The sequence below is a fragment of the Lithobates pipiens genome, unplaced genomic scaffold (assembly GCF_037356315.1).
Source record: "Lithobates pipiens isolate NorthernLeopardFrog02 unplaced genomic scaffold, aLitPip1_a1.2 Scaffold_22, whole genome shotgun sequence".
NCBI lineage: Eukaryota > Metazoa > Chordata > Amphibia > Anura > Ranidae > Lithobates > Lithobates pipiens.
The window spans coordinates 174,565,412-174,589,811 of record NW_027507784.1 but is presented as its reverse complement, the minus strand read 5'-3'; the positions used below and the strand labels follow the sequence as shown (position 1 = coordinate 174,589,811).

At 44.5% G+C, this 24,400-nt stretch overlaps 1 protein-coding gene across 5 annotated transcripts in view; it reads right to left on the bottom strand.

Annotated features, from left to right (window-relative positions):
• GULP1 (GULP PTB domain containing engulfment adaptor 1) overlaps nt 1-5,332 on the bottom strand; it is a 1,104,299-nt gene extending 1,098,967 nt beyond the window's left edge. For 4 of the 5 annotated variants that reach the window (XM_077448664.1, XM_077448666.1, XM_077448662.1 and 1 more), the window contains exon 1: nt 5,256-5,326. The gene's annotated coding sequence lies outside the window, so the exon portion shown is untranslated. Of the gene's footprint in view, nt 1-5,255 lie in introns of all 5 variants that reach the window. The other variant, XM_077448663.1, reaches the window with a different exon arrangement.
• Nucleotides 5,333-24,400: the final 19,068 nt, after the last annotated feature.

Below are 24,400 nucleotides of genomic sequence, written 5' to 3'. Positions count from 1 at the left end.
CTGCTTCGGGAGAGAGGCTGCTCTGAGGACCATGCTGGGAATGATCTGGGGAGGGGCGAGGTTGTGAGTCATCAGGAAGCGACAGCCGGCTCCTAAAGCCAGGATGGCACTACGGGAGATCCAAAGTCCTAAAAAGAACAGACTGTGTGGAAGACAGCATTGGACTTCATAGGCTGGTAAGTATCTGTTTCTTAAAAGAAATGTGTAGCTCCTGACTTAGAATTTTTACATTTCCAGGTAAAGTTCAGCTTGAACTGTTGAAAAGCTATGCTCTTTGTGGGGCTATGCATATCTCAGGACTGGATGGGCAGGAATGGAAATCATCTGGCAGGTAAGACTGCATTCACACCTGAGCGCGAGCGTTTACAGGTGATTTTAGAGCTGTTTATTCTCTGCATTTGGCTCAAGTTTTTTTTTTTTCTAGCCTTGAGAGTATTTTAGCCTATATAAAGCTAGTTGCAGGAGGGAGGAGATGGTTGCTTAGCCTGCATTTTCACTTGAGCATAGCACATTTCTCGTGATTTTGAAGAGTTTTTGGGGCTATTTACAGGTGCATTACAGGTGTTTTTGCCTGTGTATCAAGCGTTCATTTCCTGGGCTGGGCACAAGGAGAAGAGCAGCATGAGAGGAGTTTTTCAGGTGCAGAAACAGGCACACAAAGGCACGCGTCTTGTGTTTACAGGCACACCCTATGAGGCCAGAACAAGGGAATACGCTCCCGTAGGGCATAGGGCCTAGGGAGACTAAACATACAAGTATGAATGGGGAAAATTATAAAGAATGGGATTGTGCATGTTGAACACAGTCAGATGTTGGAAAGAAGCTGAAAAACACTGAAGTGTGAATGGGGGTTGAGGATTGAAAAACACACATTTTCAGGTGTTTCCAGGGTTCCCAGTAAAGTCCATGGGACCAAAAATGTCCCATCCTGCTTCAGAAGTAACTCATGTTACTACAATCATATGTGAACAGGAAGAATTTAAAACCATGGGATTTTAGTTGAGCATTTTGGATCTTCGACCTTCAAGCTACAAAATGCACAGGGGTGAATTGGGACTAAAATCAGATCTCTTATATGTATCTCATATGTAATCCATGCATTTAACTATTTGCTAGGTGTTTATGTGAATTTCTTATCAAAGATCACCTGCAAATAAACCAATAATCCCTTTCTTGCCAGCCCCAGCATCCCTTTAACTGGGCTATTATGCCTGGGGAGCTGTAAGGTTTGCCTGATCACATAACCAGCATGATTGGCTGTCTTAGTGGTCACATGATCAGGAGCCAGTCCCACTGGCTCACAATCATTACTGGAAGAGCGAAGCTCGAGCGTGATCGGGATCTTAGTCTGATCTCACTTGCCTAATCTCCCCAGGAAGCCGACACTGCACACCACTAATCAAAGACAGTGAGACATTTCCCAATCTGTGCAGCTGTGGACCGGGAAACGTCTCACTGCCTGCGATTAGCGGTGTGCACAGTCGTCTTCCTGGCAGGATGGGGCAGGTGGGATCCTGAACACGCCCAAGCCCATTCCTAATTACTAAGGGAAAAAAAGCAGCGCTCCAAATAATGCAACAATATGTAATATTCAGCCTATCCTCCAAAGATGTCGTTGATAACGAAATGCATCAGTGAGTGGCCTACCAGTGACGACATCACGCACGCCCGATCGCTTACCAGCGGTAATGTTTGAAGCTGACAGCCTGCTGCTCTTATGTTATACAAAACAAATGTCTTTTATGTTTTGTATGAAGGTAATTGTAGCCATCATTTAAAATAAATAGTTTTTATATCATGATGGGCTTCACTATGGGATTTTCCTTTTTTATCATTGTGAGTCTCCCCTATGCGATCTGTGATCCATATGACAGTTACCCTCCTTTACCCTCCTGGATAAATTTGTCGCTGCCTGTTTGACCATTATAATTTATGGTACTGGATATCTGGTAAGAAGCCTGAGTGTGAGATTGCTGCTGGTGATGGATCCCTTTACTTTCACTCTGCATGGATCATTCCTTCATTGGATTGTTTTGCATTTTTGGACCGTTTTAGAATTTTTGCACTGCATTATTAAAGCGGAGGTCCGCCCCAAAAAAATGAATTAATTAAAAAACACCAGCTACACATACCTGTCCTGGAATCCAGCAATATCGGTACCACAGCTGATGTTTCCATCATCTGTTGAGTGCTGCCGCCGCCATTGCTTCTGATGGTACCTGGCAGTGTAGCCTTTCGACTTCATACTGGGAACCCTACTGCGTATGTGCGAGGCCCGCTCCTCTCTACTACAGGGAGAGGAGGAGGGAGGAGGAGGTAGCCCCAGCCATGATGTCAATAGCCATGGATGAGGCTCCCAAAAGTGGGAAAGGGTACCTAGCAATTGTGGCACCAGTGGGGGAATCAGATGAGCGGAAGTGTTCCACCTATTCACTATTTATGTACGACTGAATGTTACATATTGTTGCACTATTTGGAGAGCTGCTCCCCCCCCCCCTTAATAATTTACTAACGGGTATCACGGTTTGCTAATCAGCTGCTATTTTTCCTTATTTACACCGAGTGCGGATTTTACATTCTTTTACCATTCCTAAGTACTAGACATTGGGAGCTGTCAGGTGTCTCCAAACTTTTTAGTACAAGGGTCAATGTTTATGTTTCTAATATTTGGGGAATGAAAAAAAGATTGTTTTCAGGCTCCTTTCACACTAGCCGACTCCAAAGTTGAATGGCTTTCAATGCAACTTTGGAGTCCGACTTTGATAAGACTTTTAGCCCAGGTTCACTGCTGTGGGATTGAAATTGTGCGAGTTTAGCTAAACTCACACAATTTCATTCCAACATGTCAGTGCGACGATTTCAGAGACAAGATGCACAGATGACAATTGAATTTGCACCTGAAATCGCCAAAAGTAGTGAAAGTCGGCAAAGTAGGCGTTGCACCGATTCGGACGGTTCCATTGTAGGCAATAGCCACCAATTTGGCATGCAATTTGAAATGTCAAATCACATGCCAAATCGTATCAATGTGAACCAGTGCTCACACTCTCTGACATTGAAGTTGTGTCAAAGTCGGATCAAAGTAGTGCAGGAACCTTTTCTGTAGTTGCAGCAACTTCAGTAGTGTCAATTGGAAGAGCTCTCATAGAGATGCATGGCATTTCACGTGTCCTGCAACTGACTCTCACAAGTCGGATCCAAAGTCGCACAAGTGTGAAAGGAGCATTAGGCCCCTTTAACACTGGGGCGGTGCGTGAGTAGGGGGTAAATTGGCACTTTACCGTCGTTTTAGCAGGGGTATTTGGCCGCTAGCAGGCTGTTTTACCCCCGCTAGCGGCTGAAAAAGGGTTAAAACTGCTCCCAAAGCGCCGAGGTAGCAGCGCTTTTTCCGGCGGTATAGCCGCGCTGCCCTATTGAGTTCAATGGGTAGGAGCGGTTTAGGATCGGTGAATACACCGCTCCAAAGATGCGGCTAGCAGGACTTTTTTTACCGTCCTGCCCTCTGGCTTTCACACTGGAGTGAAAGGAGTCGCTTTTTTCAGGCACTATACAGGCGCTATTTTTAGAGCTGTAGCGCCTGAAAAAACGCCTCAGTGTCAAAGGGGCCTTATACATACTTTGATGTTTTTTTGTAATCAGCATGATACGATTTAAAACAAATGAGAAAGAAACAAAGCAAAGTCCCATCTCACATCAGTGTCTATATCAGAATCCCCACTCACATTAGTGATCCTATCAGTGTGCAATATCTCTCAGTGTCCCCATTAGAGTGCCCCCTTACATCGGTGACCCCATCAGAGTGCCCCCTTACATCGGTGTCCCCATCAGAGTGCCCCCCTACCTCAGTGTCCCCATCAGAGTGCCCCCTTACCTCAGTGTCCCCATCAGAGTGCCCCCTTACCTCAGTGTCCCCATCAGAGTGCCCCCTTACCTCAGTGTCCCCATCAGAGTGCCCCCTTACACCCCCCCCCTTACATCAGTGTCCCCATCATAGTTTCCCTCATTTCAGGCTCCCATCACAATCACCCCTTTCATGAGTGTCCCCATCAGAGACTCCCCTTATATCAATGCCCCATCTGAGTCCACCCTTACATCAGTGTACCCATCAGAATACCTGCTTACATCAGTGCCAATTAGTGTCCCCCTTACATCAGTGCCCCACTAGAGCCCCCCCCCCCCTTACATCGGTGTCCCAATTAGAATCTCTCCTACCATCAGTGTCCCCCTTATATCAATGCCCCATCAGAGCCCACCCTTTCCATCAGTGTCTCCACCAGAATTTCCCCTTACACCAGTGTTCCCATCAGACGCTCCTCTTCTACCAGTGCCCCATCAAAATCCCCCCTTTCCATCAGAGTTCCTATCAGAATCCCCTCATTCATGAGTGTCCCCCTTAAATCTTTATTTCAGCTTACAATATAGCGGTGTATCAACAGGGTGGGAGCCAAGAGGTGGAGCATGTCTGGATGAAGCAAATTCTGCCCTCCTGTAAATGGGGCAAGCATTATATTATTTAAGGTACTTCTATAGCGCTGTCAATTTACCAATAATACCAATTTATTATCGGTTGCTAGTATGCTGACATTCCTAGCAACCAGTACAGAGCATTAGGAAACACCTGTGCTGGAGACCGTGCATGTGCAGAATGAATGTTGCTGTCAGAGGTGAAGGTGGGCTGAAGTTTGGAGACCACCTTCCTAGACAGGTGGGACCATGGAGAATGAAGGTAGCCACCCTCTAACAGGAAGTCACCTCTCAGCACCAAGAAGAGGAGATTTGGAGGAGGGTGAGGGTAATAGAGGGCAGTGTTAGGAGACCGGGATAGATAGAAAGCAGAGTTTAGTGGTGCTGGGTTAGGATTGTATCATTGCTATCCATCCCATAGAAATGAGGATGTAGGACAGGTGGGGTGATGAGTGGGGGATGCGTGGGGTGATGAGTGGGGATATTCCATGATGGGGAGGAGCACAGAACACAATATGATCAGGAGGGAACACATTCTCTGCCAGCCCTTTGCTCTTTCCTCTGCCAAAAGTTTCATTAACTCCTCCAACACGAGTGAGCGCGCCCAGCACAGAGTGGAGAAGAGTTGTCCTCACTTAGCATGGACCCTGAGCCCAGCACTCCTCTCCTCACATACAACTGTCACTTGCACTCTTCCCAGCCCCCTCCCCCTCTACAAGTGTGACTAAGTTTGTCAGGAGTAACGGGTGACCCGGTAGCGGGCACCAATCCTCTGCATGCCATGCACTTACCCCGAGCTCTGCAGAGGAGCCGCATCCGCTGCCACCACCAGCTCTCCCTCAGCTCAATCTGAGATCCTAGCTATTCCGCCAGTCCGTGACGTCACAGCCGTGCCCCCCTCCCTCCCGCCCGCTCAGTCGCATTCCGAACACCCTTCACATGCCGGAGCAGAGGGGAGCCGAGGGGCGCCGTGTGTTGTACCCCGGACGTCTGCCAGGTACACACCCCCTCAGCACACCGCTGACTCCGGCTAGGAATCCATCTGGGGGCATCCAAAGGACTTCTAACGGCAGTGTGGACGTGGAGTGGTGAGGAGTCTCTCAGGTTGGATTAGATGGTGGTGAGGAGTTTCTCAGGTTGGATTAGATGGTGGTGAGGAGTTTCTCAGGTTGGATTAGATGGTGGTGAGGAGCTCTCAGGTTGGATTAGATGGTGGTGAGGAGCTCCTCAGGTTGGATTAGATGGTGGTGAGGAGCTCTCAGGTTGGATTAGATGGTGGTGAGGAGCTCTCAGGTTGGATTAGATGGTGGTGAGGAGCTCCTCAGGTTGGATTAGATGGTGGTGAGGAGCTCTCAGGTTGGATTAGATGGTGGTGAGGAGCTCTCAGGTTGGATTAGATGGTGGTGAGGAGCTCTCAGGTTGGATTAGATGGTGGTGAGGAGCTCTCAGGTTGGATTAGATGGTGGTGAGGAGCTCCTCAGGTTGGATTAGATGGTGGTGAGGAGCTCTCAGGTTGGATTAGATGGTGGTGAGGAGCTCTCAGGTTGGATTAGATGGTGGTGAGGAGTCTCTCAGGTTGGATTAGATGGTGGTGAGGAGTTCTCAGGTTGGATCAGATGGTAGTGAGGAGTCTCTTATTTTGGATCTGGGGGTGATGAGGAGTCTCTCAAGTTGGATTAGATGGTGGTGAGGAGCTCTCAGGTTGGATTAGATGGTGGTGAGGAGCTCTCAGGTTGGATTAGATGGTGGTGAGGAGCTCTCAGGTTGGATTAGATGGTGGTGAGGTGCTCTCAGGTTGGATTAGATGGTGACGAGGAGTCTCTCAGGTTGGATTAGATGGTGGTGAGGAGCTCTCAGGTTGGATCAGATGGTAGTGAGGAGCTCTCAGGTTGGATTAGATGGTGGTGAGGAGCTCTCAGGTTGGATTAGATGGTGGTGAGGAGCTCTCAGGTTGGATTAGATGGTGGTGAGGAGCTCTCAGGTTGGATTAGATGGTGGTGAGGTGCTCTCAGGTTGGATTAGATGGTGACGAGGAGTCTCTCAGGTTGGATTAGATGGTGGTGAGGAGCTCTCAGGTTGGATCAGATGGTAGTGAGGAGTCTCTTATTTTGGATCAGGGGGTGATGAGGAGTCTCTCATGTTGAATCAGATGATGGTGAGGAGTCTCTCATGTTTTATCAGATGGTGGTGAGGCTCTCAGGTTGGATCAGATGGTAGCGTGGAGCTCTCAGGTTGGATTAGATGGTGACGAGGATCTCTTAGGTTGGATCAGATGGTGGTGAGGAGCTCTCAGGTTGGATTAGATGGTGGCGAGGAGCTCTTAGGTTGGATTAGATGGTGGGGAGGAGCTCTTAGGTTGGATTAGATGGTGAGGAGGAGTCTCTTATGTTGGATCAGATGATGGTGAGGAGCCTCTCAGGCTGGATCAGATGGTGGCGAGGTGCTTCTCAGGTTGGATCAAATGGGGGTGATCACTGAGCAGTGGCGCACAGGTGCCACCCCCTCATGCATTGCATAAATCTATCCAGGGCCATCACTGCCACCCCCTATTCAGGCGTCCAGACCTTTTTCAGGCGCCAGGTGCCTAAATTACAGTGGCGGGCTCTAATAGGCATCAAAAAAGCAAACGGCAAGCACCATGCTTGGCGCTCGCAGTTCACCCAGGTGTGTTAAAAAAAACACTAACACTGAACCGCCTCTTCGCCAATCAAGTGCTCGGGTCTGTCATCCTTCACTTGATTGGCTGAAACGACAGGCACTTTGATTGGATGCCTATCAGGGGTCCAATTATAGGAGAGGACGGGAGAAGACATCGAGGAGGTGGAGGACACCACCTGCCAACGTCACCTGCTGCCCCACCGAGACAGGGTAAGGACCGGGCAGAGGGTGGGCATAGTGGCAGCATTTGATGGGCACAGTGGGAGCATTTTATAAGCACAGTGGCTGCGTTTGATGGCACAGTGGCTGTGATTTATGGGCACAGTGAGGTTGCAATTAATGGGTTTTTATTCAGAATTTTTCATTTTCTTTGTGCCCCCCCCCCCCCCCCCCCCAAAAATAATTTGAGCACCAGCCGCCACAGGTGATGGGGAGTCTTTCATGTTGGATCAGATGGGGGTGAGGAACCTCTCAGACTTGATCAGATGGTAGTGAGGAGCCTCTCATGTTGGACCAGATGGTGGAGAGGAGTCTCATATTGGATCAGATGGTAGTGATGAGACTCGCAGGTTGGATCAGATTATGGTGAGAAGCCTTTCAGACTGGATCAGATGATGGTGAGAAGCATTTCAGGCTGGATCAGATGGTGGTGAGGAGCCACTCGGGTTGGATCAGATGGTGGTGAGGAGTCTGTCAAGTTGGATCATATGTTGGCGAGGAGCCTCTCAGGTTGGATCAGATGGTGGTGAGTTGCCGCTCAGGTTGGATCAGATGGTGGTGAGGAGTCTGTCAGGTTGGATCACATGTTGGTGAGGAGCCTCTCAGGTTGAATCAGATGGTGATGAGGAGACATTCAGGCTGGATCAGATGGTGGTGAGGAGCCTCTCAGGCTGGATCAGTGGTGGTGAGGAGACTCTCCACCTGGATCAAATGGTGAGGAACCGCTCAGGCTGTAATAGATGGTGGTGAGGAGACTCTCAGGCTGGATCAGATGGTGATGAGGAGACCCTCAGGCTGGATCAGTGTTGGTGAGGAGACTCTCCGCCAGGATCAGATGATGGTAAGGAACCACTCAGGCTGGATTAGATGGTGGTGAGGAGACTCTCAGGCTGGATCAGTGGTGGTGAGGAGACTCTCAGGCTCCATCAGTGGGGGTGAGGAGACTCGCCACGCCTGGATCCGATAGTGGTGAGGAACCTCTCAGGCTGGATTAGATGGAGGCGAGGAGACTCTCAGGCTGGATCAGATGGAGGCGAGGAGACTCTCAGGCTGGATCAGATGGTGGGGAGGAGACTCTCAGGCTGGATCAGATGGTGGGGAGGAGACTCTCATGCTGGATCAGATGGTGGTGAGTATCGGTGCTGTGGACATCTAGACCTTCTACTGTTCTGCTACCTGACCTATTGTCCAGTACCTGTGCAGTTTGTCATTCTATGCCTGACACATGACGAGGAATTCTGTTATAGTCTATGTGGGGTGTTCACATTATGAAACCTGTTTCTGCATGACCTACTTGTTTTGGTGCAACATAGACATCATAAAAAGTGCCTATGACACTGTTTACGGGCTCAATTACACCAGTTTTTAAATGCAACATGAACACATTATGAAGTACATGAGATAAAACTGAATGTATTCCAGTTAGCCACCATTGCAATGCCTTCATGTGTGTTTAAAAAAGTAAACAGCATGCTGCATCTTTCCACATTGGCACACACGGTAAATGCACATAAACACATGTAAATGCAATTTTTGACATAAAAAAAAGTATTCCTAAAAAACACGCTGCAAAAGCACTGAAAACATGCAGAAATGCACAGTGAATGCAGAGATTGTAGTGATAATATTCCATCATGCACCCCCTAGAATCTGTTACCTGAGTTTGCATTGTGGTGCACAGAGAGCAGAGTGTTTATACAGACACTCCATCCCACAGCCTGCTTCCCACGGTTAACATGGCAGCACCAGGGACTCGAAGACTGGCAAAGAACCGGCCGGGGTGAGAATGGTGCTGAATCCCTGAACAGGTGCCTGTTTATTAAAAGTCAGCCGCTACAATTGTAGCTGTGGACCTTTCATTTCTGGAAATCCGGCTGAAGCTCCTCTTTAACATGAAACAATGTATCTGATGTTAGGTCAGTTTTAGGTAAAGTTACTTTTCTGAAACGTATTGTTTGAGAATGATGAAGCCAAAAGGAGTAGCTGCTAAACAGGATGAAATCAGGGGGAACTTTCTTTAGAGAGTGTTTTGTGTTATTTGGAAAATGTAGTAGAATTGGCCTAATATTTTCATTTCTTAGCACCTATTTGGAACCAAGGTAGTGCCCAGGAATGTGAAAAGTAATTATAAATTTGCCCACATTGAATTAAGGAGCCTGCAAAGCACTGGAAATTAGATCAGTGGATCACAGCTGCAAAGCACAGGCTCCTGCACACAGTGGCAGCTTCTTTTTTTTGGGGGGGGGGGGGGGGCGGGGGGCTATTGGAGTGGGGCCATAAATAGCAGAGTAAGGATATTGGAGTGGGGCTATAGGGAGCAGAGTGAGGATATTGGAGTGGGGCCATAAGGAGTGGAGTGAGGATATTGGAGTGGGGCCATAAGAAAGGAGTAGAGTGAGGATATTGGAGTGGGGTCATAAGGAGTGGAGTGAGGATATTGGAGTGGGGCCATAAGAAAGGAGTAGAGTGAGGATATTGGAGTGGGGCCATAAGTAAGGAGCAGAGTGAGGATATTGGAGTGGCGCCATAAGAAAGGAGTAGAGTGAGGATATTGGAGTGGGGCCATAAGGAGTAGAGTGAGGATATTGGAGTGGGGCCATAAGAAGTAGAGTGAGGATATTGGTGTGGGGCCATAAGGAGTAGAGTGAGGATATTGGAGCGGGGCCATAAGGATTAGAGTGAGGATATTGGAGTGGGACCATAAGGAGTAGAGTGAGGATATTGGAGCGGGGCCATAAGGAGTAGAGTGAGGATATTGGAGTGGGGCCATTAATAGCAGAGTGAGGATATTAAAGTGGGGCCATAAGAAAGGAGCAGAGTGAGGATATTGGAGTGGGCCATAAGAAAGGAGTAGAGTGAGGATATTTTAGTGGGCCATAAAAAAGGAGTAGAGTGAGGATATTGGAGTGGGGCCATAAGGAGTAGAGTGAGGATATTGAAGTGGGGCCATAAGGAGTAGAGTGAGGATATTGGAGTGGGGCCATAGGGAGTAGAGTGAGGATATTGGAGTGGGGCCATAAGGAGTAGAGTGAGGATATTGGAGTCGGGCCATTAATAGCAGAGTGAGGATATTGGAATGGGGCCATTAATAGCAGAGTGAGGATATTGGAGTGGGGCCATTGATAGCAGAGTGAGGATATTGGAGTGAGGCCATAAGGAGTAGAGTGAGGATATTGGAGCGGGGCCATAAGGAGTAGAGTGAGGATATTAAAGTGGAGCCATAAGAAAGGAGCAGAGTGAGGATATTAGAGTGGGCCATAAGAAAGGAGTAGAGTGAGGATATTTTAGTGGGCCATAAGAAAGGAGTAGAGTGAGGATATTGGAGTGGGGCCATATGGAGTAGAGTGAGGATATTGGAGTGGGGCAATAAGGAGTAGAGTGAGGATATTGGAGTGGGGCCATAAGGAGTAGAGTGAGGATATTGGAGCGGGGCCATAAGGAGTAGAGTGAGGATATTAAAGTGGAGCCATAAGAAAGGAGCAGAGTGAGGATATTGGAGTGGGCCATAAGAAAGGAGTAGAGTGAGGATATTTTAGTGGGCCATAAGAAAGGAGTAGAGTGAGGATATTGGAGTGGGGCCATATGGAGTAGAGTGAGGATATTGGAGTGGGGCAATAAGGAGTAGAGTGAGGATATTGGAGTTGGGCCATAAGGAGTAGAGTGAGGATATTGGAGTGGGGCCATAAGGAGTAGAGTGAGGATATTGGAGTGGGGCCATTAATAGAAGAGTGAGGATATTGGAGTGGGGCCATAAGGAGTAGAATGAGGATATTGGAGCGGGGCCATAAGGAGTAGAGTGAGGATATTGGAGCGGGCCATAAGGAGTAGAGTGAGGAAATTGGAGTGGGGCCATTAATAGCAGAGTGAGGATATTGGAGTGGGGCCATAAGGAGTAGAATGAGGATATTGGAGCGAGGCCATAAGGAGTAGAGTGAGGATATTGGAGTGGGCCCATAAGAAAGGAGTAGAGTGAGGATATTGGAGTGGGGCCATTAATAGCAGAGTGAGGATACAGGAGTGGGGCCATAAGAAAGGAGCAGAGTGAAGATATTGGAGTGGGGCCATAAGGAGTAGAGTGAGGATATTTGGAGTGGGCCCATAAGAAAGGAGTCGAGTGAGGATATTGGAGTGGGGCCATAAGAAAGGAGCAGAGTGAGGATATTGGAGTGGGGCCATAAGGAGTAGAGTGAGGATATTGGAGTGGGGCCATAAGGAGTAGAGTGAGGATATTGGAGTGGGACCATAAGAAATGAGCAGGGTGAGGATATTGGAGTGGGGCCATAAGGAGTAGAGTGAGGATATTGGAGTGGGGCCATAAGGAGCATAGTGAGGATATTGGAGTGGGGCCATAAGAAAGGAGCAGAGTGAGGCTATTGAAACTAGGGTATTACCCTTTACTTCCTGTCCTAAAGACGCAGCAGAAAATGAAAGAAAATCTTTCTAAAGTGAGGAAAGTCCTCTCTTGGGCTGCTTTCACACTGAGGCACTTTGCAGGCGCTATAGCGCTAAAAATATCACCTGCAAAGAGCCTCTCCTCTCATTCCAGAGTGAAAGCCCTTTCACACTGGAGCGGTGCGCTGGCAGGACACTAAAAAAAGTCCTGCAAGGAGCATCTTTGAGGCACTGTAGGAGTGGGGTATACACCGCTCCTAAAGTGCCCCTGCCCATTGAAATCAATGGGCAGTACCGCCAAAGTGTCAGCAAAGCGCCGCTGCGTTTTTAGCCCTTTTTCGGCCTCTAGCGGGGGTTAAAATCGCCCTGATAGTGGCCAAAAAGGGCCATAACAACGACAGCGCCGACACCCCAGTGTGAAAGTGGCCTTAGACAGTTGTTACAGGTGTGGAAGATTTTTTTCACCTATGTTTCCAATTTTGAATTCCCATCATTTGTTTCAATTACAATGATCACCAGGACTATTGAAGAGAGTGAATGTATCCAATGTAGAACAGACAGCAATGTGAACTGACATAGGTTCTAATCTTTCCTTATTTTACTCCAAATTAAAAAACGTGTTAGATATACATACACTTTAATTACATGATTGCACTGTATACAGTACAATCTATAGTTAAGATCTACATTATGCTTATAGAGCCTTTCAGAATAAATACCTGTGGGTTTGCTTAGATTAAAGCAGCCATTCTCAACCAGGGTTCCTTGAAACTCTAGGGTTCCTCCAGAATATTTTAGATGTTCCTTGAGTTGTGACTGACTGACCTCCGATTTGATGGTAACTGCATAGTTCCAGGATTAATGCCACTTGGCAAAGCTGGCAAGATTACACCAATGATCTTTTTTCGTCCATCTGTATAGGTGGCGTTTTGACCACCACTGTAAAGGTATAAAGGTTGTTTTCCTCCTACTAGCCACCAGCGTGAACAGCATTTTTGCTATTGACCCCAATGAAATGGTTTTAGTTAGGGTTCCCTGAGACCTGAAAATTATTTTAGGGGTTCCCGATGAGAAAAAAAGTTTTGTTTATACCAATCCATTTGTATTTCAAGATACATAGTTCTGAACATAATGTGATCAGTTTATCGTTTTAGTTATTTTAACTATTATTGTGGTTCTGTCCCAACATTTTCCTGCATTCATGTTTTTTTACATATTTTATTATTTTTTTTAAATAAAGTTTTTTTTTTTTTTGTTTTTTTTTTTATTCTTATTATGAAACAAAGGTGGTTAATTCACTAACAGTTAAATGCTGGCCAATAAAATGCGGGTATGTGGCCTGGTATGGTTCAGGAGGGGGGGGGGGTGCCTGCTAGCTCCCCCCCCCCTTTCCTGACCTGCCGAGCTGCATGCTCGTATAAGGATCTGGTATGGATTTTGGGGGGGACCCCACTCCATTTTTATTTTTTTATTTTTTTTTATGTTGTTTTTTTTTTCATAATTTTTAATTGCTGCCATCTTTTTTTTACATCCAACTGTCAGCCGGCACATTTTTCATTTTGTGGTAAATACCGCATAATCCTTTTTATTTTTTTGTGAATTGGACTTTATCGCATTTGATAGTTTATGCAAATTAGTCACGTGACCATGTTATCGTATGCTGTAAACGTTAGCGAATTAACCCCAAAGTCAGCTCTGATAAGGGGGATATTTGTGGCCTCTAAAACAAGCTAGCTACTAATTTTGAATAAAAGAAGATCATTTACAAACAATTTCTTTATCAGAGCATCATGTTTGGCGCTCCAATTTCCTCTAAACTTCATTATAATAAAGACAGCTATTAAGCAAAACACGCAATAGAGTTGATTTACTAAAGGCAGATCGACTGTGCACTTTCAAAGTGCATTTGCTCCAGAGCTTAGTAAATTAGGTGAAGCTTGACTTTGCAAAGAATACTCAATAACATGCAGAGGAAAATAAAAAAAAACACCATTTACTAAGCTCTAGAGCAGCCGTCATTAAATGGCGGCCCGTGGTCCGAGTCCGGACCGAACTGAGCTTCTGCCCGGACCGCTGTGCCGCCAGCATACTACTAAATTGAAGCGATCACTGGTTTGCTGGGACCGCGGGTTTCCCCAGCAACCAGTGACGCTGCGCGCATGTGCCCGCCCCCTGCTCCTGGCCGCGTCTCTCGAAGCTGAAGAGAGACACGCTCACGGACAGTAGGGGTGTGACGTCACATGCGCGCCCCGCCCCCCTGCTGCCCGCAGTTAGCTATTCCCGGGTCCTGGCTCTCCTTGCCAGGCAGTTTCAGTTGTGCCCTCGCTCCTGTAGTAAAGGTATGTGGGTACATTATGGATAATACATTCGTTTTTATTGTGCACACTGTTGGGCATATTTTAAGGGGCACACTGATAGGTATATTATTAATATGCACAATGCTGGGCTTTTTTTGTAAGGAGCACATGGGTATATTTTTTATGTGCACACTGATGGGCATGTTTTGTTAAGGTGCCCCTTAACAAAATATGCCCATCAGTGTGCACAATAAAAAATATACCTATCAGCGTGCCCCTTAACATAAAATAAGGGTCACGCTGATGGGCACCTTTTATGTTAAGGGGTACTCCGATGGACAAATTTTATTTTGCGGGGCACACTGATGGGTACATTTTTAATGTGCACATCAATGGGCATATTTTGTTAAGGGGCACGCTGATGGGCACAACAAAATGTGCCCTACAAAATATGCCCATCGATGTGCACATTAACCACTTAAGGACCGCCGTATTGCCATTATACGTCATCAGAATGGCACAGGCAGGCACAAGCACGTAGATGTACGTGCCTGCCTTCCAGCGGGTGGGGGGTCCGATCGGACCCCCTCCCGCTGAATACGGTGGTCCGTTTCCCTCCAGCAGCGATCCGTGATGAGGGGATGGCCGTTGGTTTCTGGCCACCCCCTCTGGATCGCTCCTGGCCAATGACGAACTTCCTCCCACTGTGTATTGTTTACACAGGAAGGAGGAAGTGATGTCATTCTCCTCGGGGCGGTCTTTTTGACCGGACTACGAGGAGAAGACTAATAGTAAGTGTGCACCAACACTACACTGACATGTAGGTACACACAGGTACACAAACCCCCCCCCCCATCCCCCCCCTGCCCCCCCTCCCCCCCCAGTCACAGTGTCACTGATTGCATTGATCATTTCTTTACTGATCAATGCATTCAGTGTCAGTTGTAAAAGTAAAAACTGTCAGGGCAGTTAGTGTTAGGTCCAGGGTAGCCCCCTATCACCCCCCAATAAAGATTTAACCCCCTGATTGCCCCTAGAGTTAACCCTTTCACCCCCTTTTGCCAGTGTCACTAAGCGATAATTTTTCTGATCGCTGCATCAGTGTCGCTAGGTAGCTAGTTATTTTTTTAGGTTCACCGCCAGGTTTTTATAGTGCTAGGTACCCCGATATACAACCCAATAATGGTTTTAACATCCTGATTGCCCCTAGTTAACCCTTTCACCCCCTTTTGCCAGTGTCACTAAGCGATCATTTTTCTGATCGCTGCATCAGTGTCGCTAGTGTCGCTAAGTAGCTAGTTATTTTTTTAGGTTCACCGCCAGGTTTTTATAGCGCTAGGTACCCCGATATACTACCTAATAATGGTTTTAACATCCTGATTGCCCCTAGTTAACCCTTTCACCCCCTTTTGCCAGTGTCACTAAGCGATCGTTTTTCTGATCGCTGCATCAGTGTCGCTACTGTCGCTAGGTAGCTAGTTATTTTTTTAGGTTCACCGCCAGGTTTTTATATCGCTAGGTACCCCGATATACTACCCAATAATGGTTTTAACATCCTGATTGCCCCTAGTTAACCCTTTCACCCCCTTTTGCCAGTGTCACTAAGCGATAATTTTTCTGATCGCTGCATCAGTGTCGCTACTGTCGCTAGGTAGCTAGTTATTTTTTTAGGTTCACCGCCAGGTTTTTATAGCGCTAGGTACCCCGATATACTACCCAATAATGGTTTTAACCCCCTGATTGCCCCTAGTTAACCCTTTCACCAGCGATCACAGTATAAGTGTCACTGGTGACGCTGGTTAGCCAGTTAGTTATTTAGGTTCCCCGTCAGGTTTTTATATAGCGCCAGGGACCCCCATATACTACCTAATAAAAATTTGAACCCCCTGATTGCCCCTAGTTAACCCTTTCACCACTGATCACCGTATAAGTGTTACGGGTGACTCTGGTTAGTTTGCTTTTTATAGCATCAGGGCACCCACCATTTATTACCCAATAAAGGTTTAACCCCCTGATCACCCGGCGGGTGATATCAATTAGGTTTTAGGGTCAGGGTCTGCGTCGCCCCAGGCAGCGCTAGGTTAGTGCCAGTACCGCTAACACCCACGCGCAAAGCATACACCTCCCGTAGTGGTATAGAATCTGAACAGATCAATATCTGATCTGATCAGATCTATACTAGCGTCCCCAGCAGTTCAGGGTTCCAAAAAAATGCATTGTTAGCGGGATCAGCCCAGATACCTGCTAGCACCTGCGTTTTGCCCCTCTGCCCAGCCCACCCAAGTGCAGTATCGATCGATCACTGTCACTTACAAAACACTAAACACATAACTGCAGCGATCGCAGAGTCAGGCCTGATCCCTGCGATCGCTAACAGTTTTTTTGGTAGCATTTTATATTTAAATCCGGAAGGCAGTGCTTGGTTTTCGGGGTCCCCTATGTGGCTAGGCTCCCAAAAAGTCCCCCACATGTGGTATCCCCGTACTCGGGAGAAGCAGCAGAATTTATTTTGGGGTGTAATTTGACTTCTGCCCATAGCATGTGTGAGCAATATATCATTTAGTGACAACTTTGTGCAAAAAAAAAAAAAAGTTTGTAATATTCCCGCAACTTTTGGCAAAATATAAAATATTCCATGGACTCAACATGCCTCTCAGTAAATAGCTTGGGGTATCTACTTTCCAAAATGGGGTCATTTTGGGGGGTTTTGTGCTATTTTGGCATTTTATGGCCTTCGAAACTGTGATAGGTAGTGAGGAGTTAAATCAAAAATTTGCACCCTTAGAAATCCTGAAGGTGGTGATTGGTTTTCGGGGTGCCGTGCGCGACTAGACTCCCAAAAAGTCCCACACATGTGGTATCCCCATACTCGGGAGAAGTAGCGGAATATATTTTGGGGTGCAATTCCACATATAACCATGGCATGTGTGAGCAATATATCATTTAGGCCGCGTACACACGCGGGGACTGTTCGCCCAACTTTGTCCGCTGAACAGTGTTTCGGCAAACAGTCCGCTCGTGTGTGGGCTTTCAGCGGACAGTTTCAGCGAACAGTCCGCTGAACAAGGTTTTTCGGAAATTCCGAAAAACTGTCCGCTGAAACTTTGTTTCAGCGAACAGTCCCCTCGTGTGTAGGCTTGTTCGTCAAACTATGTTCCGCGCATGCTCAGAAAGGATTTACACGCCGAAAGTTATAATGCAGTGTATAGGACGTCGTATTTTTCGTCCCGTCGTACGTGCCGTTCACGTCATTGCGCACGGTTTCAGCAAACTGTTCGTCCGTCGTGTGTGGCCATGTCCGTCCATGCTAATTTTGAGCGGACTGTTTGCCGAAACTGTTTGACGGACAAAGTTGGGCGAACAGTCCCCGCGTGTGTACGCGGCCTTAGTGACAACTTTTTGTAAAAAAAATTTTTTTTTTTTTGTCATTATTCAATCCCTTGGGACAAAAAAAAAATATTCAATGGTCTCAACATGGCCCTCAGCAAATAGCTTGGGGTGTCTACTTTCCAAAATGGGGTCATTTGGGGGGGTTTTGTGCCATCTTGGCATTTTATGGTCTTCAAAACTGTGATAGGTAGTGAGGAGTAAAATAAAAAATGTATGCCCTTAGAAATCCTGAAGGCGGTGCTTGGATTTCGGGGTCCCGTACGCGGCTAGGCTCCCAAAAAGTCCCACACATGTGGTATCCCCGTACTCAGGAGAAGCAGCAGAATGTATTTTGGGGTGTCATTTCACATATGCCCATAGCATGTGTGAGCAATATATCATTTAGTGACAACTTTGTGCAAAAAAAAAAAAGTTTGTAATATTCCCGCAACTTGTGGCAAAATATAAAATATTCCATGGACTCAACATGCCTCTCAGTAAATAGCTTGGGGTGTCTTCTTTCCAAAATGGGGTCATTTTGGGGGGTTTTGTGCTATTTTGGCATTTTATGGCCTTCGAAACTGTGATAGGTAGTGAGGAGTTAAATCAAAAATTTGCACCCTTAGAAATCCTGAAGGTGGTGATTGGTTTTCGGGGTGCCGTGCTCGACTAGACTCCCAAAAAGTCCCACACATGTGGTATCCCCATACTCGGAAGAAGTAGCGGAATATATTTTGGGGTGCAATTCCACATATAACCATGGCATGTGTGAGCAATATATCATTTAGTGACAACTTTTTGTAAAAATTTTTTTCTTTTTGTCATTATTCAATCCCTTAGGACAAAAAAAATAAATATTCAATGGGCTCAACATAACCATCAGCAATTTCCTTGGGGTGTCTACTTTCCAAAATGGGGTCATTTGGGGGGGGTTTGTACTGCCCTGCCATTTTAGCACCTCAAGAAATGAGATAGGCAGTCATAAATTAAAAGCTGTGTAAATTCCAGAAAATGTACTCTAGTTTGTAGACGCTATAACTTTTGCGCAAACCAAAAAATATACGCTTATTGACATTTTTTTTACTAAAGACATGTGGCTGAATAAATTTTGCCCTCAATGTATGACTAAAATTTAGTTTATTCGATTTTTCTTATAACAAAAAGAAGAAAATATCTTTTTTTTCAAAATTTTCGCTCTTTTTCCATTTATATCGCAAAAAAAAAAAATCGCAGAGGCAATCAAATACCATCAAAAGAAAGCTCTATTTGTGGGAAGAAAAGGACGCAAATTTCGTTTGGGTGCAATATTGCATGACCGCGCAATTACCAGTTAAAGCAGCGCAGTGCGAAATTGGAAAAAGACCTCTGGTCCTTAAGGTGTTTATTGGTCCGGAGCTAAAGTGGTTAAGAATATACCCATCAGCGTGCCCCGCAAAATAAAATTTGTCCATCGGAGTACCCCTTAACATAAAAGGTGCCCATCAGCGTGACCCTTATTTTATGTTAAGGGGCACGCTGATAGGTATATTTTTATTGTGCACACCGATGGGCATATTTTGTTAAGGGGCACCTTAACAAAACATGCCCATCAGTGTGCACATAAAAAATATACCCATGTGCTCCTTACAAAAAAAGCCCAGCATTGTGCATATTAATAATATTCCTATCAGCATGCCCCTTAAAATAAAATTTGTCCATCAGAGAGCCTCCTAACATAATATGCAGCCATCAGTGTGACCCTTATTTCATGTTAAGGGGCACGCTAATGGGCATATTTTATTTTAAGAGCAACACTGATGGGTACATTTTATATTAAAAGGGGCACTCTGATGGGCAAATTTTAAGTTAAGAATGCCCCTTAATATAAAATGTGCCCATCAGCATGACCCTTATTTTATGTTAAGGGGCACCCTGATGTGCACAGTTTATGTTAAGGGGGACTCTGATTGGGACATCGGATGTAAGGGGCACTCTGACAGGAATGCCTGTACATCATAAGGGGCACTGTGATGGGGGCACCTGATGTAAAAGGGGACTGTGATGGGGGTACCTGATGTAAAGGGGCACTGTGATGGGGACACCTGATGTAAAGGGGCACTGTGATGGGGCACCTGATATAAAGGGGCACTGTGATGGGGGCACCTGATGTAAAGGGGCACTATGATGGGGACACCTGATGTAAAGGGGCACTGTGATGGGGACACCTGATGTAAAGGGGCACAGTAATGGGGACACCTGATGTAAAGGGGCACTGTAATGGGGACACCTGATGTAAAGGGGCACTGTAATGGGGACACCTGATGTAAAGGGGCACTGTAATGGGGACACCTGATGTAAAGGGGCACTGTGATGGGGACACCTGATTTAACTTGACAATAAATATTGTTGAAATGCTAAGGAAATTGTACATTTCTCATGTTTTTGATGATATACAGTTACTACAATATTTTCTGAGTCATAGCACAGACTTGAGATTCGGACCTCGGCCCAAAGAAAATTTTGGCGATCGGACCTCCTTGAATTTTAATTCATTACCCCTGCTCTAGAGGAACCACACTGCCAAATTGCCCAGTCTATTTGGCTTTAGTAAATCAACCACAATATATACTGTATCAAATCTTTATTAAACATATGGTTTAAATAATAAACATCCCTAATAGGAAAAGTATGTGAACTATTGACATGACATGTTGAGGTGTGGCTTGCAGAAACAAACACAAAGTTTGATTACTTACAGAGCCAGCTCTTCCTAAACAAATATCAGGCTGGATTCACACCGATGCAATTTGGAAATCAATTCGCATAGCAGGAGAATGTGACTGGCTCCCTATGGAGCCAGTTCGTATATCTCTGTTGCGGCTGCGGAGCGCACTGCACAGAAAAACTGTGCGTCTTTGGCTCCATTTCAAGGCCAAATTCAGGAGTGGGTTCAGCCCTGGAACGGAGAACGGGGACACACATCGCTCCTATGCGATCCGCAGCCAGTTCCATTGAGAACCGAACCTCGGTGTTTTCTTGGTGTTTTTGGCGCATTTTTTCAGGCATTTGTCTGGTGTATTGCAGGTGTATCAGGCTTCAACAGTTTGTTTCTTGAGCTGGACAAGGAATGGAGAGCAGTTAAGTAGGAATTCCTCAGGCATAAAAACTCACATAAGAATGCATGCATTTCGCATTTATTCCTGTTGAAATTTATGGGATCAAAAAGCCTATATATGCTCATGAACATTTTCAACCTCTTACCCACTGGGCACTTAAACCCCCTTCCTAACCAGACCAATTTTCAGTTTTCGGTGCTCACATTTTGAATTACTCAGTCATGCAACACTGTACCTATATGACATTTTTGTCCTTTTTTTCACACAAATAGAGCTTTCTTTTGGTGGTATTTAATCACCATTGTTTTTTCTTTTCTTTTTTTTTTTTTTGCTCTATAAAAGGAAAAAGGCCGAAAAGTCTGCAAAAAAAATCTTTTCTTGGTTTCTGTTATAATATTTTGAAAATTAGTAATTTTTCTTCATAAATTTATACTGCTACATATCTTTGGTAAAAATAACCTCTGTGACTAGCACCCCCCCCCCCCCCATTCCATAGCTCTCCCTCTGTCTTATCTCACTAACTCTTCTGTTATCTTTATTGCCATTGATTTGTATGTGTTTTATTTTGCCATTGATTTGTATGTGTTTTATTTTATTTTGTTGTTGTTTTTTTTTCTCTTCTTTCCCTCAGAGGTGTTTTTTTTTTGTTTTGTTTTTACATTCTGCTTAAAAATTTGTAAATCAGTACTGCTTGGAACTTGAAGAAGGGGACATACCCCGAAAGCTTGTCCTGAAAAATTGTATGTAAATAAAAAAAGTATCACGGACAGTACTCGATTTTCTCTGTCACAATTGCACTAATACGGCTACAATCACATTAAGTATTACCGTATTTGCCGGTGTATAAGGCGACCCGGCATATAAGACGACCCCCTAATCTTACAGGACAAAAATGCTTTTAAATCTGTACTTACCGTATAAGACAACCCGGCTTCCGAGGCTTCATATTTCTTCCTTCTTCCTGCATTTGCTGGAGCCAATCACGGCGAGCGATGTATTCTATTAATGAATACAAAGCCTGCTTGGATTGGCAGAGGCTGTAACATCATCAGCCCGTGCCGCTCTGACTCTCCAAGCCAATCAGAGCAGGCTACAGAGTAGCCTGCTCGGATTGGCAAAGGTCGTTACTCCAATCCGAGCAGGCTTTGTATTCATTTGAATACATCGCTCACCAGGATTGGCTCAGCGGTATATACTGTATGTAGCTGAAGCTACATACAGTATTACCGAACACCCAGCCGGCATCCGAGGAGCTGACCCAGCGTATAAGACGACCCCTGCTTCTTGGGCAATTTTTTTTACGTGTAAAAGGTCGTCTTATACGCCGGAAAATACGGTAAATATTATTTGGTCTTTGTGAAAGTTCACAAGCTATGGTGCCAATTTCTGAAAATTGATCACATCTGATGCACTAAAGGCCTTTCTTATTTCTTGAGACCCTAACAAGCCAGGAAAGTTCAAATAACCCCCAAATGACCCCTTTTTGGAAAGTAGACATTCAAAGGTATTTATTAAGAAGCATGATGAGTTTTTTGAAGTTGTAATTTTTTTTCCCACAATTCTTTGCAAAATCATTTTTTTTCTCACAAAATTGTTATATTAGCAGGTTATTTCTCACACACAACATATGCATAGCACAAATTACACACCAAAACACATTCTGCTACTCCTCCTGAGTATGACGATACCACATGTGTGAGACTTTTACATGTTGTGGCCATATACAGAGGCCCAACATGCAAGTAGCACTGTCAGGCGTTCTTGGAGCATAAATCATACATATAATTTCTTGACTACATTACATTTTTGTTTCAAATCTTTCTTTATTATTTCTTTATAACTATAAAACATACAAAACATCCATCAACATACCTAACATCCATCAACTACTACATATTTCTCAAAACAAAAACAAAAAAAAAATATATATATATATATATATAAATCAGCCCTCATCCCTCCCCCCTACCCCATCGCTCCTCACTTCCTCACTTACAAATATTCCTTAAGGATCCCTGAGGTGCAAAACTCCTCCCACTTTTTCCAATGCTTTGAAATCGGATTCTCCACATATCCTTCTTCTCTTATTTGCTTCTCCATATAGTGTGTTTCACTCATTTCACATTTCCACTCTATTATTAATGGAGCATTTTCCTTTTTCCATTTTCGCGCTATTACAACTTTTGCAGCTGTAGTCATACAGTGCAAAAACTCTATCTCTTTCTGTGTTAATTATTTAGGTGTGAGAGAGAATAGTACTATCATTATATCTATGTTTATCCTAGTACCTGTCACTCGCTGATATATTTCTGTTATCTTACCCCAAAAATCTCTTAACTTGTAACAGCTATACCATATGTGTTCTAAAGTACCCTTTTCTATTTTGCATCTCCAACAGGTTTCAGGGTTCCTTTTATTTATTCTATTCATTACTACTGGGCTTCTATACCATCTTATTGCAACTTTATAGTTTTTTTCTTGGTCCTTGATTGCTACCGATAGTTTATGTATTCTTCCATATATCCCTTCCCATTCCTTCTCTGTCAACACATTCCCTATTTCCTCCTCCCATTTTTTCACTGCTGCTATTTTTTTAATATCACCATAGTGGAGTAATAGATTGTATATCTTAGAAAGTTTTTTATTTGCTTTATCCTTATTTAATACTATTTGCTCGAATACAATTAATTGTCTATTAATACTTATCATTAATGGATCTATATATGCTTTCAACTGAGAGTATTGCAGCCATTTATTATTATATTCATGTCCCATTTCCTGAAACGTTGGCATTCTCCCATCTATCAGGATTTGTATTATTCGCTCATGCTCCTCCATATTCCATTTAAGAAATGTTTTGCTTTTTAGTGCTGGTCTAAATTCGGGGTTGGCAAATAATGGGGTCATAGGCCCACTCATTGAGGAGAGATTTCCTTTTTTTATTATATCATCCCAAATTTTTAATGTTGTTTTTACAAAAATGGGTAACTCCTTTTATTCTGGTCTTAAATTAGATTTTATCCATGGTTAATGTTTTATTCTAGCCCCTATTATATCTTCTTCTAGCTCTACCCATTGTTTATTTTTTGCATTATGCTGCCAATCTATAATTCTCATTATTGACGCTGCTTGGAGGTATTTGGAGAAGTCAGGCATTGCCAGTCCTCCATTTTTTTTTGTTCTTATTAATACTTCTCTTCCTATTCTAGGAACCTTATGCGACCATATAAAACTTTCTGCAGCTTCTCTTAAATCCTTCATAATCTTTCCTGATGGTATAATAGGGACCGTTTGAAAAATATATAGCATAATTGGTAGTATCACCATCTTTAGAATATTTATTTTCCCTAACCAGGAATAAGTTATTTTATCATATTTTCCTAAAAGTTTTTTTACCTTATAAATTGCTTTATTATAGTTCATGTCCTGTAGAAGTTTTAAGTCACTTGGAATATATATTCCAAGATACTTAATCGCGTCTTGTTTCCACTTAAATGGGAAATCATTTAGTATTATCTTTTGCATTCCTTCTTCCAATGAGATGTTCATTACTTACAGATTTATCATAATTAACTTTAAAGTTGCTCAATTGCCCAAATCTTTCCAGTTCTTTTATTACATTTGGTATTGTAATTATAGGGTTAGTTATATATAATAAAAGATCATCTGCATATGCAGCCGTCTTATATTCTTTACCTTTAACCTCTATCCCTTTGATATCCGTATTTCCCCTTATAGCTTCCATAAGATGTTCCATTATCATAACGTACAGAAGTGGGGATAGGGGACACCCCTGTCTAGTCCCATTTGATATCTTTATATAATCTGACAACATCCCATTTGTCCTAACTTTTGCTCTTGAATTTTTATATAATGCAGTGATCCTATCTAGCATTTTAGGTCCCA